This window comes from Streptopelia decaocto (assembly GCF_964273445.1).
Source record: "Streptopelia decaocto genome assembly, chromosome: 12".
Classification (NCBI taxonomy): domain Eukaryota; kingdom Metazoa; phylum Chordata; class Aves; order Columbiformes; family Columbidae; genus Streptopelia; species Streptopelia decaocto.
In genome coordinates, this window is record NC_138667.1 from 2,129,926 (window position 1) to 2,139,811 (window position 9,886).

The following is a 9,886-nucleotide window of genomic DNA, read 5'->3' on the forward strand; positions in this document are numbered from 1 at the left end:
CTCTGCCCTGCCTGCAACCCTGCCTGCTGCTCTGCCCTGCCTGCAACCCTGCCTGCTGCTCTGCCCTGCCCGCAGTCCTGCCCGCAGTCCTGCCTGCTGTTCTGCCCTGCCTGCAGTCCTCCCTGCAGTCTGGCCTTTCCTGCTGCGCTACCCTGCCCTTCCTGCTGCCCTGTCTTCAGTCCTGCAACCTGCCCTCCTGGTGACCTGCAAGCAGCTCCAGGGGTCCCCAGGCTGGGCCCCTCTTGCCACAGGGCTCCCCACACACAAACACCACGGGGCTCCCACCCAGCCTGGCACTGCTCCCATCCAGCCCTGGCTTGGCCCTGTGGTGGCTGGGTGTGCAAAGCAACGCTGTCCCAGGACAGAGGTGCAGGGAGGGGGTACAATTTAGGCAGAAAAATTTCATTTCCTCAAGTGCCAAAGTTCCTCTCTGGCAGCTGTCCTGGCTGGACACCCCCGGCTGTCCTGGCAGCCCCACGCAAGGCTGCCCGGGTGTCTGTCCCATGGTGGGAGCGGGGACGGGGCTGTGGGTGTCTGCACAGCACCTGGCTGCAGGATGGAGACGGGGCTCTTCCCCTGCAAACAGCAAGGAGCCTTCTCTGGCAGCAGCGTATCAGGATTCCTGGAAGGGCTTCAAAGCCATTAGCTCCTTGTTTGTTTGTGAGACACTATCTATCAGAATAAAACCTTACCCGGCAGAGCTGCTCCCAGGGTGCGAGCAGAGACAGGGCTGTGCCCGCGCTGCCTGCGGAGCCCCCAAGAAGCTGCGAGCTACGATCTTGCCGCTAATGAAAGGGGGTTTTTGTGCAGCGTGACAGGCGCTGCGCCTCTCCCGCTCCTGGGGCTGGAGTGCAGCCCAGAGAGGGCCTTTTGCATTCCCTTTCTTTCTCTGTTTTATTTACGGCAGCAGATGTTTGCGGTGACATGACAAGACAGGTAGCAGGTCGTGTGAGCTCCGCCTGTGCTGCGGGTGACGCAGCCAGCTCTGTGCAAGCCCTGCTGCCTGTCCCCATCGGCTCCGTCCCTCCTGAGAGGCATCGGGTGGGTGAGAAGAGCAGGACCAGGGGTGGATCTGGGAGTCCCCGCAGGGCTGAGGGGAACAGGCAAGGGGAAAGCAGCGCTGCTGATGCAGGATCGCTAGGGCTGTCCCATCGCTCTGATCTGGGGCCCTTTGTGAAGTTTCCCTGTGCTTGACAAGCGCCAGCGTGTCCCCTCATCGAGGGAAGAGCACAGGATCCTGTTGCAGTGAGGCTTATGTTTATCGTATCGATAACGTCCGTTCCGGGAGTCAATAAAGCAGACACGATATGAGCTGGTCCCCACGGTTCAGCAAGCTAATTAAGCTTCTTCCGCTGACCTGGTTTCCAAATCTTGTTAACTTGCTGCCTTCAGAACAACTTGAAATTTCCAGCACAGGCAGGCTGGGGTTGCAGGGGGCTGTGGAGGAGGACGAGGTGCTTCGGTGGAGCTCGGGGGGCACCAGCACAGCCCTATGCCCCATCCCCTCCCAGCTGGGTGGCCCCAGCACTGCACAGCTGCACGGTGGGGAAGGGGAGCAGGTGTCACCAGTGGGGCAGGCGGGCAGAATGTCAGGTGCCTCCCACCCTGGGATTTTGGGGTTTTGGCACTGCTGAGCTGGTAGCAGGGAGCTCTGACCCTTGTCACCTGGGGTCCTGGCCCCCAGCCGGGCTGCAGCGGGGCCCGTGGTGCAGGACGCTGGCTGGAGCCCCTCACCGTCAGCGCCGGCCCAGCGTGTTTTGGAAATCCCATTTCCTTTTCTTTGACTGAGGAAACTGGCTGCAAAAGCTGCTGTAAAAGGATGTGAGGGATGCCTAAGACAAGAAGTCAGAAATGAGGAAATGTCAGGATGTTAACGCCGCCTGCTTTCATCCCTTTGTGTCTGTGCATTGCAACAGTCTTTCACGGCAATTATTAGATGCGTATTTTTCCCATAAGGCGCCTGCCTCGTTCAGTACCCAGCATGTACCACATAGCTCAGGCCGTGCAGAGGAAGCTGCTGCCTGCAGGACCGTGCATCATTCAGTGAAAAGGGACACAGTAGTGATGGCGGTAAGAGAAATGAAGTAAAAAAGGTGCTAATTTCATTTAATTTTACTGACAGCTTCCCTGGAGTCTGAGTTTGTAATCCCTACCTCTGCACCCTTGTGAGATGCTGAACCAGACTTTGCCTACTTAGTCGACAACTGTGTTTCTTCTTTCCCTGATGCCTGACTTGAGCACTGGCTGGTTGATTACTGGGAGAGCTGGAAGTTGCTAACTGCATGTGGAATTACCGGGAGCTGGGCTTGAAATGTGCCTTGTGCTGTACACCAGGAACTTGGAGAAATCAGGCTCCCTGCCTCTGCTGCTGGTGGCTTGGGGAGCCACCACCGCGTGTTTCCACGTGAGGCTGCGCTCAGCCGCTGGCCCTGGGAGGGGATGTTGGTCCCCAGGGCTGGAGGGGCAGCCCCTGTTCGGGTCCCCCAGAGCGGGATGCCTGGGGAAAGCCCCAGGGAAGGGGATCCCTCCTCACTTCTGCGAGACTTGGGGACCAGGTGCGGAATGGAGAGGCTACAAGGGAAATATCAGATAGCAGATCCCAAGGCCAGGGGAGACGGTCAGGAGAGGTCAGAGTTAAAAGATCACATAAGCATCTCAGTCCTCAAAGTGCATGGGGAGATGGCTCAGCAACAGCCTCAGCTCTGGCATTTCTGGTTAATTTGGAGCCATAGCATCCCTTTCAGCACACCTAGGTACAGACACAGGCATACATATGTGTTTGCAAACACACATGCAGTCACACGGAACAGCTTTCAGAGGTCTCTGTAGGAGCTTTCCACTCATGTTCTTTCTCCTTCAACTGGTAGTCATCTTGGTGAACAACCTTCACTGCTGGGCCCTGTGAATCACAGTTGCGGGAGGAGTGGAAACGCCTTGGCCACAGATCCCAGCTGCAGCCCTGGCTGCAGGGGGCTGGAGCACAAACGTGTCTGTCTGTCCCAGGGCCACCAGCTGCCCAAACGCATCCCTGCCAGCCCCAGCTCCCGCAGACCTGCCTGCCCGTGCGCTGGCAGCGAAAGGCTCTCCTTCCTCAGCAAGAAGACTTCAGTCCAAACAACAGCAGCGAGATGCCTGTGGGGACCCCAGCACAGCGCAGCCCGACGCCTCGTTCGAAGCGCTGGGCAGGCTGCAGAGGAGCAGGACTCTGACTCATCGGAAGCTGGTGACATTTTCCAAAAAAAGCCTGTAAGTCCAGGGCTGTAGTGTTCCCAGGAGGCAGCAGAGAAGCCTAAGGGGTCTGGAGACCCCGTTATACCACAGCACATGGTCTGTGTCATGGGATGGAGGAAATTCTGCCTCGCTGGGCAGTTCCCCACCCATTTTTCTGCTTCCCTTGTGAGGTGGCAGGAGTGGTCAGATGCTGCTGCCCACTGCCCCATTGAAAAGCCAGACTCACTCTTCTCGTGATGACAAAATTATTTTCCAGATGATGGAGATCAGCATTTTACTTTGGGAGTCCCTGGAAAACAGAGCAACTGGGACCAGAGGCAGTGAACTGGGCAGCGGGTGTTTTAAGAGGGGGCCCTGGGAGACGATGGTGGGACCTGACAGCACCGTTGGTGCCTCATCCAGCACAGGACCCAACTCCTCTTCCTCAGTCACAGCAGCCACCAAGTCTTTGGCCAGTGGTTTGGCTTTCTGCCAGTTTACACGGCAGCACAACAGCCCTTCCCAGCAATTCCCCGTGTCGACAGGAGGAGACAGGCAGAGGCAGATGTTCCCCAGGCTGCCTGCATTAAAGCGATAATCAAATGATAGATTATTTCAAAGCAAACTTGCATTTTCAGTCATTAATTTTAGTGCCGTGCAAATAGTTTCAGTGGAAAAAAAATACCCAGAGAGTGGAGAACAGTTTGAGCTGGATCTGCTCCAGGCCATGCTGCTGTGCACCTTAGCCCATCTGTAACCTGTAACCTTCATGTCCCCTCCTGAACGATCAGGACACCAGGAGAGGTGCTGCGTGATCTGCCAAAGGAAAGGGTGATGGCAAAGGCTTTCGGGCATTGAAAACCAGTGTTAGTCCTACAGCCTGCAAGAGTCTTTCCCTCCCTGTCCCTCCAGGAGAGCTGATGTCCCTGTGCAGACCTCTGCCGCAGCAGCGTGCCGCGACAGCCAAGGAGCACGTGGTTGTGGCAGGCACCAAGTCTGGGGCTCCCAGGCAATATTGGGGCTTATTGCCTGAGGCTGGGCATCTCGGGACCGTGTTGTACCCCCCTCTGCACGTGGAGCTGAGCTCAGGACACCACGCTGGGGCAGCCCCTGCTCGTGGCCCCGCAGCAGGGCGAGCGGGGACCCGCAGGGACCCAGCGGGGACAGCCGCCCCACACAGCCTGGCCAGCAGCTCCTGCCGAGCAGCATCAGCAAAGCCATGCAAAGGGAGATTTATACCAGCTGCAGCTCTGGCCCCTGAGGTACCTGACCTGCTTTCCCTTTGCCAACCATGGTTCAACCCAGTAAAGGTCAGAGGAAGTTGGGTTTATTTTTAGTTTTCCCTTTTAAGTTGCCCTGAAGCGGCAGGGACTGGTGGAAGGAAGAAACGTCTTCCCTCCCATCAGCTGCTAGGTCAGGATCCCGAGGTGTTGTTAATGGATGGTCTTGCCCATCACGAGCCGCCTGTGAGCAGCCCAGCCCTCGGACCTCCCGGTGGGTGGACACAGCCTGGCTCACCTCACAGAGTCACAGCATGTTAGGGATTGGAAGGCACCTCGAAAGATCATCCAGCCCAATCCACCTCCCGCCTTCCCGCGCTCCTCGGGGAGCAACAGCTTCTCAGAAAGAGCAATTTAGCCTTGGCAAACGCTGCGGCGTTATCATGAGAGCTTGTTTTTCCTTTTGTTCCTCATGTTGCTTCATGAGGAAACTGAGAATCAGGGTGAATTTGGGGCACCTTCAGGCAGGACATCCCTTGCTCAGGGGCTGCCAGCAAAGCTCAGACCGGCTCTCCAGACCACGCTGCCCATGCAGCTCAGAAGGAAACTGAGTAATGTAATTAAGATCAATTCTTTTTACACTTCTAAGCACATGAAACACTGCAGAGTGGCTAGCCCTGGGTAAGCATTGGGTTATCTCTTTTCTAGGAAATCTTGCCTTTTATTTTTTTCCCCAGTCTAAAAATGGAATGCAGACACTCAAAATAAATTCCCAGAGAACAAAACTGAGAAAACACAACGGGGTTGGAATCAAAGTGTTTGGATTAATTAGCTTAAACTGAAAGCTTTCATTCTGATTTCAGCCTTGGCTTTATGTAAAAAAAAAAAAAAAAATTAAAGCAGCAACACTTTGTAAGTTGAAAAATCGAAATGTTCCAGCCTGAAAATATCAAAACGAGACGCTTAGCCTCGCTGAGCTGCTTTGTTGCTTTCTAAAAGGAAATGGCATCAAGACCAACACCTTTACCAGCAGCTTGGATCATAAAGAGCTTCAAAAAAAATCCTAAATCAGCATAAGCAATTAATATCTTAATCAGTTTTTCTTTTTTTCTTCCAGAGGAAAATCTAGAAATATTGATTTATTTTTTTTTTTTCCAAATTGTATGAAGATTTCTTTAAGTATGTATGGTTGAGCTTGAGCTGTTTGCATTAGATGGGGTGGTTCATACCAGTCACGTCTTTGCTCAGGCTCTCTGGTGGGCACTGGCCGTGTCAATCCTTGCTGGGCTGGTGGCAGGGAAGGCAGCACTGGGTTTGCTTTTTGGTGCTGTATGTGCGGGAAACGCTATTCAGCCCCTTGCAACTCATATGGTGGATGTTTGGAGCAAAAGTTATACAACGGAAGTTGGGATTTTATACATCTTCGTAGTCTAAAGATGAACAAAATGGGTTTTTGTGACCATTTTCCTACTGTGGGTGAAATTGAAAAATGAAAAATTGGAGAGATCCAGGGGGTTGTGCTCAGTTTGTCATTTTTCGTTCTTCCTGGTCCGGCTCATTTCTGTTTCAGTGGCAAAATAGGAACAGGGTAAAGGCAGAGGCAGAATAATAATAGAAGAAAAGAGAGACTAAATGGGAGAAATACAGGGAAACTGAGAAGTTAAAGTGACATATTGTGAGAGTTTTATTTTCTAGAGATATTTCCAAATAAGATACATTTCCTCTGGAAACTTCTCCAAAGAGAACAACTTCAACATTTTGACTGATTTTTCCTTCTGATTTTCAGTCGGCTCTGTCCAATGCAGCACCTGAACAGACTTGGCTGTGCATCCCAGGTGGGGTTTGCCCAGCGTGTTACCTGACCCGTGGCATCTTTAACACAGAGACAATAAAACCACTGCTGGAAATGATTGTGGCTTCCCTGCGGGCTCGTTAGCACGGTGCACAGTCTGGCTTTTGCAAGTCAGCAACCAGAAGCTCCCAGCCGTGTGCTTACAGCAGTGCCTTGCAGATGAACTCCAGAGAGTCATCTTCTCCGGAGAGGGGTGTCCCCTGGGCCCAGCTGGTCACCCTCATGTCCCTGCTCAGCTCAACATTGCTGCTCGGGATGCCAGTCCCCTGTGTTGGAGCCTTCCCTCGTTTTCCATGGCATTTGCCTCATCCTGGGGTTATTTCCCGCCCCACCACCCCCCATCCCGAGGACCAGGTGCTGGTTACTGGGACCTGGCTCCACACCCGATCTTGCAAGGCTGGGACTGAGCGGTGAGCGGGGCGCTGGTGGTGCGGTAATTGCTGCCATCTAATGGCTCTGACAATTAATATGCAGGACAGGGAGAATGCGGCCGCACCATACGCCTCCATAGCTGGGGAGCTCCCGGCTCATGAGCTCTGCTATGGGGCTGAAGGGCTGCTTGGGGGATGCCAAGCCTGAAAAGCAGTGCAATGGCCCGTAAGGTGACACTGGGCACAGAGGGGAAGGCAGGGGTCGGGCATTCCTATTTCAAAGCCTAGGACGAGGTCCTTAGAGGTGATGCTTGCTGGTCCCTGCAGCTCTGCCCTTCCTGAGGGAAATCGAACGCACCGTCACACCCTGCCACCCCCAAACTCACGGAAGCAGCAGGATTTGCATGCTGAAGGTCTGTGTCCCAAACTCACCTCGGGAGATGTGATGTGAGTCTCCCAGCAGCCAAGAGCACCCCTCAGCCAATTGGCCCTTTTGCCGCGGGGAGCTGGGCAGTGCAGCGAGTCCCAGGCAGCGCTGTGTCCCCAGCACCAGCTGTACCCAGCACTGCATGTCCCTGGATGGCAGATCCCCAGCCAGGGACCCCCAGCTGGCAGAACCCCCCTGCACTCACACGTCCACGCTCTGCCAACACGGGCGGCTCGGTGCCGGCTGCAGTGCCCTGGCACGGGCCATGCACAGCGTGTGTCTCGCAGCCAGCAGCCGCCAGACCAGTCTGCAGCTTGCAGGAAACCAGCTCAGGTTCGCCTCTCTTGGGCAGGTAGCCCTGATGCAATGGCTTGCTGAGCACCTCCACAAGGAAAGCCACAGTGCCACCTTTTTGCGGTTTACTAGACAGGAATAACACCACCACTGTGTGTAGCAACAGCTCCTGAATACACAGGGCACATGTCAGAGACACCTTTCTCTGCTGTCCCCAGCACTGCCCGGTGGCTGTGCACTACCTGGGCCGTGGGAAAACCTGTCCAGCACATAAGGGCCACAGTGCAAAGGCTGAATTGGCCGCTTGCATGTAGCTGTGTCCAACCAGTGCTTTCCCTGTGTCCCTCTGGCTGGTGAGCAACCAGCAGACTGGGTCCCCTTCAGGTTGCTCCAGGTCCAGAGAGGTGGGCAAGGCAGGGGGGCTCCTGCCTGAGCTCACCACCCCAATGCGGACTGTTGATGCCCATCTGCACCCCAGGTCCTGCCCGGCCATGCCCAGGGAGGTCTCAGTGTTCCACTGAGGCTCACAGCCGTCTACAAGATGCCTGCCATCAATTCTCCTGCATTATGTATTGGGTTAAGGCCATTTGATGTGCTGGCCAGTACTTCCAGCCTGGGAGAAGAGCAGGAACAAGAGGCCAAGGAGAAAAGCTGTGACTGGATGGGGCAGCAGGAAGGGTGGAGTTGAGAGACCTCTTTGCAGCAGCTCTTCCATCAGCTGAAAGAGATCAGGTGGCCAAGAGGCACTTTTCATCACCTGGAAATCCTATTCTGCTGTTAAAACCAGATGGATCTGGCCACCAGCTGTGAGTCTGTTCTTGTGGGGCTGATTCCTGGGGTGGGTGGCCACCTTGGCTGTGTACAGGGCATGGCCAGGCTTCTTGGTGGTGGGAGAGCTGAGAAAGTGGTGCTGGGGATGAGAGGGGGCACAGCAGCTCCGGGGAGGCATTGGTTAGAGGGGCAGTGGGAAGGAGAGTCACAGTCTGGCACTGGGCTGCCTGGGGATGTGGGACAAGCTGAGAAGGACAGAAGCTCATGACACATCTCCTCGTGTCCCCTTGTGCCCTCCGCTGGGGCGCAGGTGTTCTTGTGCAGGATGGAGTCGCCATGGGGCAGAACCTGGCCCCTCATCCCTGCAACCTTGTCATGGTGCAGGCAGGAGAGACCTGACAGGACTCACATGGAGCAGGGAGGAGCATCCTGAGGGCGCGCGGCGATTTCGTGAGCTGTTAGCTCAGATCTCGCACAGGCTGCGAGGTCTGGGCTACCTCTGCGACCTTGGAAGAAGCTGTTCCAGAGGCAGAAGGAGATTTTCCCTGACAGTCCCTCGTGTAAAAGCTGCTGTGAGGTGTGATGTTGTGGCTGTCCCCCCTGCAACCATTGCCAGAGCAGTGGCGGTGCTGGAACGTGCTGCAGCTCTGCCTGCGCCTGGGCGAGGGTGCCCGAGCAAAGCAGCGTGCTGGAGCAGCGGCTGCTGCGGGCAGGATGGCCGAGGGTGGGATGCAATGATCAAAAGGGCTCAAAAAGGCTTTGAGAGGCAGCACCATGCGTGGGGCTGCAAGTTTGCAACTGCTATTCCTTGCTGCTCTCCTACACCTTGTCATTAAGCTCTATATTGCAAAACTGGTGCCTCTGAGGCACCTGCATGTGGAGTATTACAGTGGGCTTTCCCTGATGCCTCTAAACCTTCTTGCAGGCTGAACTGGAAAAAAACCCACAACGTTTGCACGGGGGTGAAGTAGAAGGCTCCTTTCAGCAACACAGTGCCGGGCACAAGCTGAAGTGATCTTCAAACTCTGGAGCTCAGCTGCTGGCTCTCGTCCTTCCTTCTTCCTTCCCATGCCTTATCTGTGGCCTCCACTTCCCTGGCTCTGTCTCCGCGCAGTCTGGAGGCTCCCCGGGGTGGTGACGCCGCGCTGCTGCCTTTGAAGCGATGGTCACGTTCGGAGAGCTACAGGGAGGATGCTCGGGGTTCACACCCCTGTGCCGGGGAGGACACCCCAGGGGCTGCCCCAGCTGCTCCCGCTCAGCTCCCCAGCGCAGGGCTGGATGTGCCGAAGGGTGGTCCCAGCCCCCTGACCCACCCGGGCACAGCGACACACACACGGTCTGTTTTCCAAGAGCACTGACTTCCTCTGCCTCTGGCTAAAAACAATGTGAGAGGAGCAGGCCTCAGCATTTCTGAAAATTAAGCGCTGAGTTCAGCTTAGTTCAGGCGCGGAGCCCGCTTAACCCTAAAGTTGCGGAATGGAGCAAATTTCCCAGTGCAGGCAGCAGCTTTGGATTGCCGTGTCCTGCATAGGACGGAGAAAAGTAAGAAGGGTCTTGGAGGTGGAAGAAAAGCCTTGAGTGAGGTCCATTAGTGAAAAGAAATGTCTTAGAGGCAGGTCTGTCTGTCCGGATTTCAGGGACTTGCCACGCTGGTTTTGCTGTAAAACCATGTCCCGCAGCCATTCACCAACCCCCTCCTTCCCGAGCTGCCCCCAGCTGCTGGCACACCAGGAAAGACTCT

General features: G+C 55.4%; 1 long non-coding RNA gene across 1 annotated transcript; it reads left to right on the forward strand.

Annotated features, from left to right (window-relative positions):
* Positions 1-4,868: 4,868 nt before the first annotated feature.
* Positions 4,869-6,340, forward strand: LOC309445135. The gene is made up of 2 exons (XR_014185238.1): positions 4,869-5,046; positions 6,217-6,340. It is a non-coding gene; the product is annotated as an uncharacterized lncRNA (long non-coding RNA).
* Positions 6,341-9,886: the final 3,546 nt, after the last annotated feature.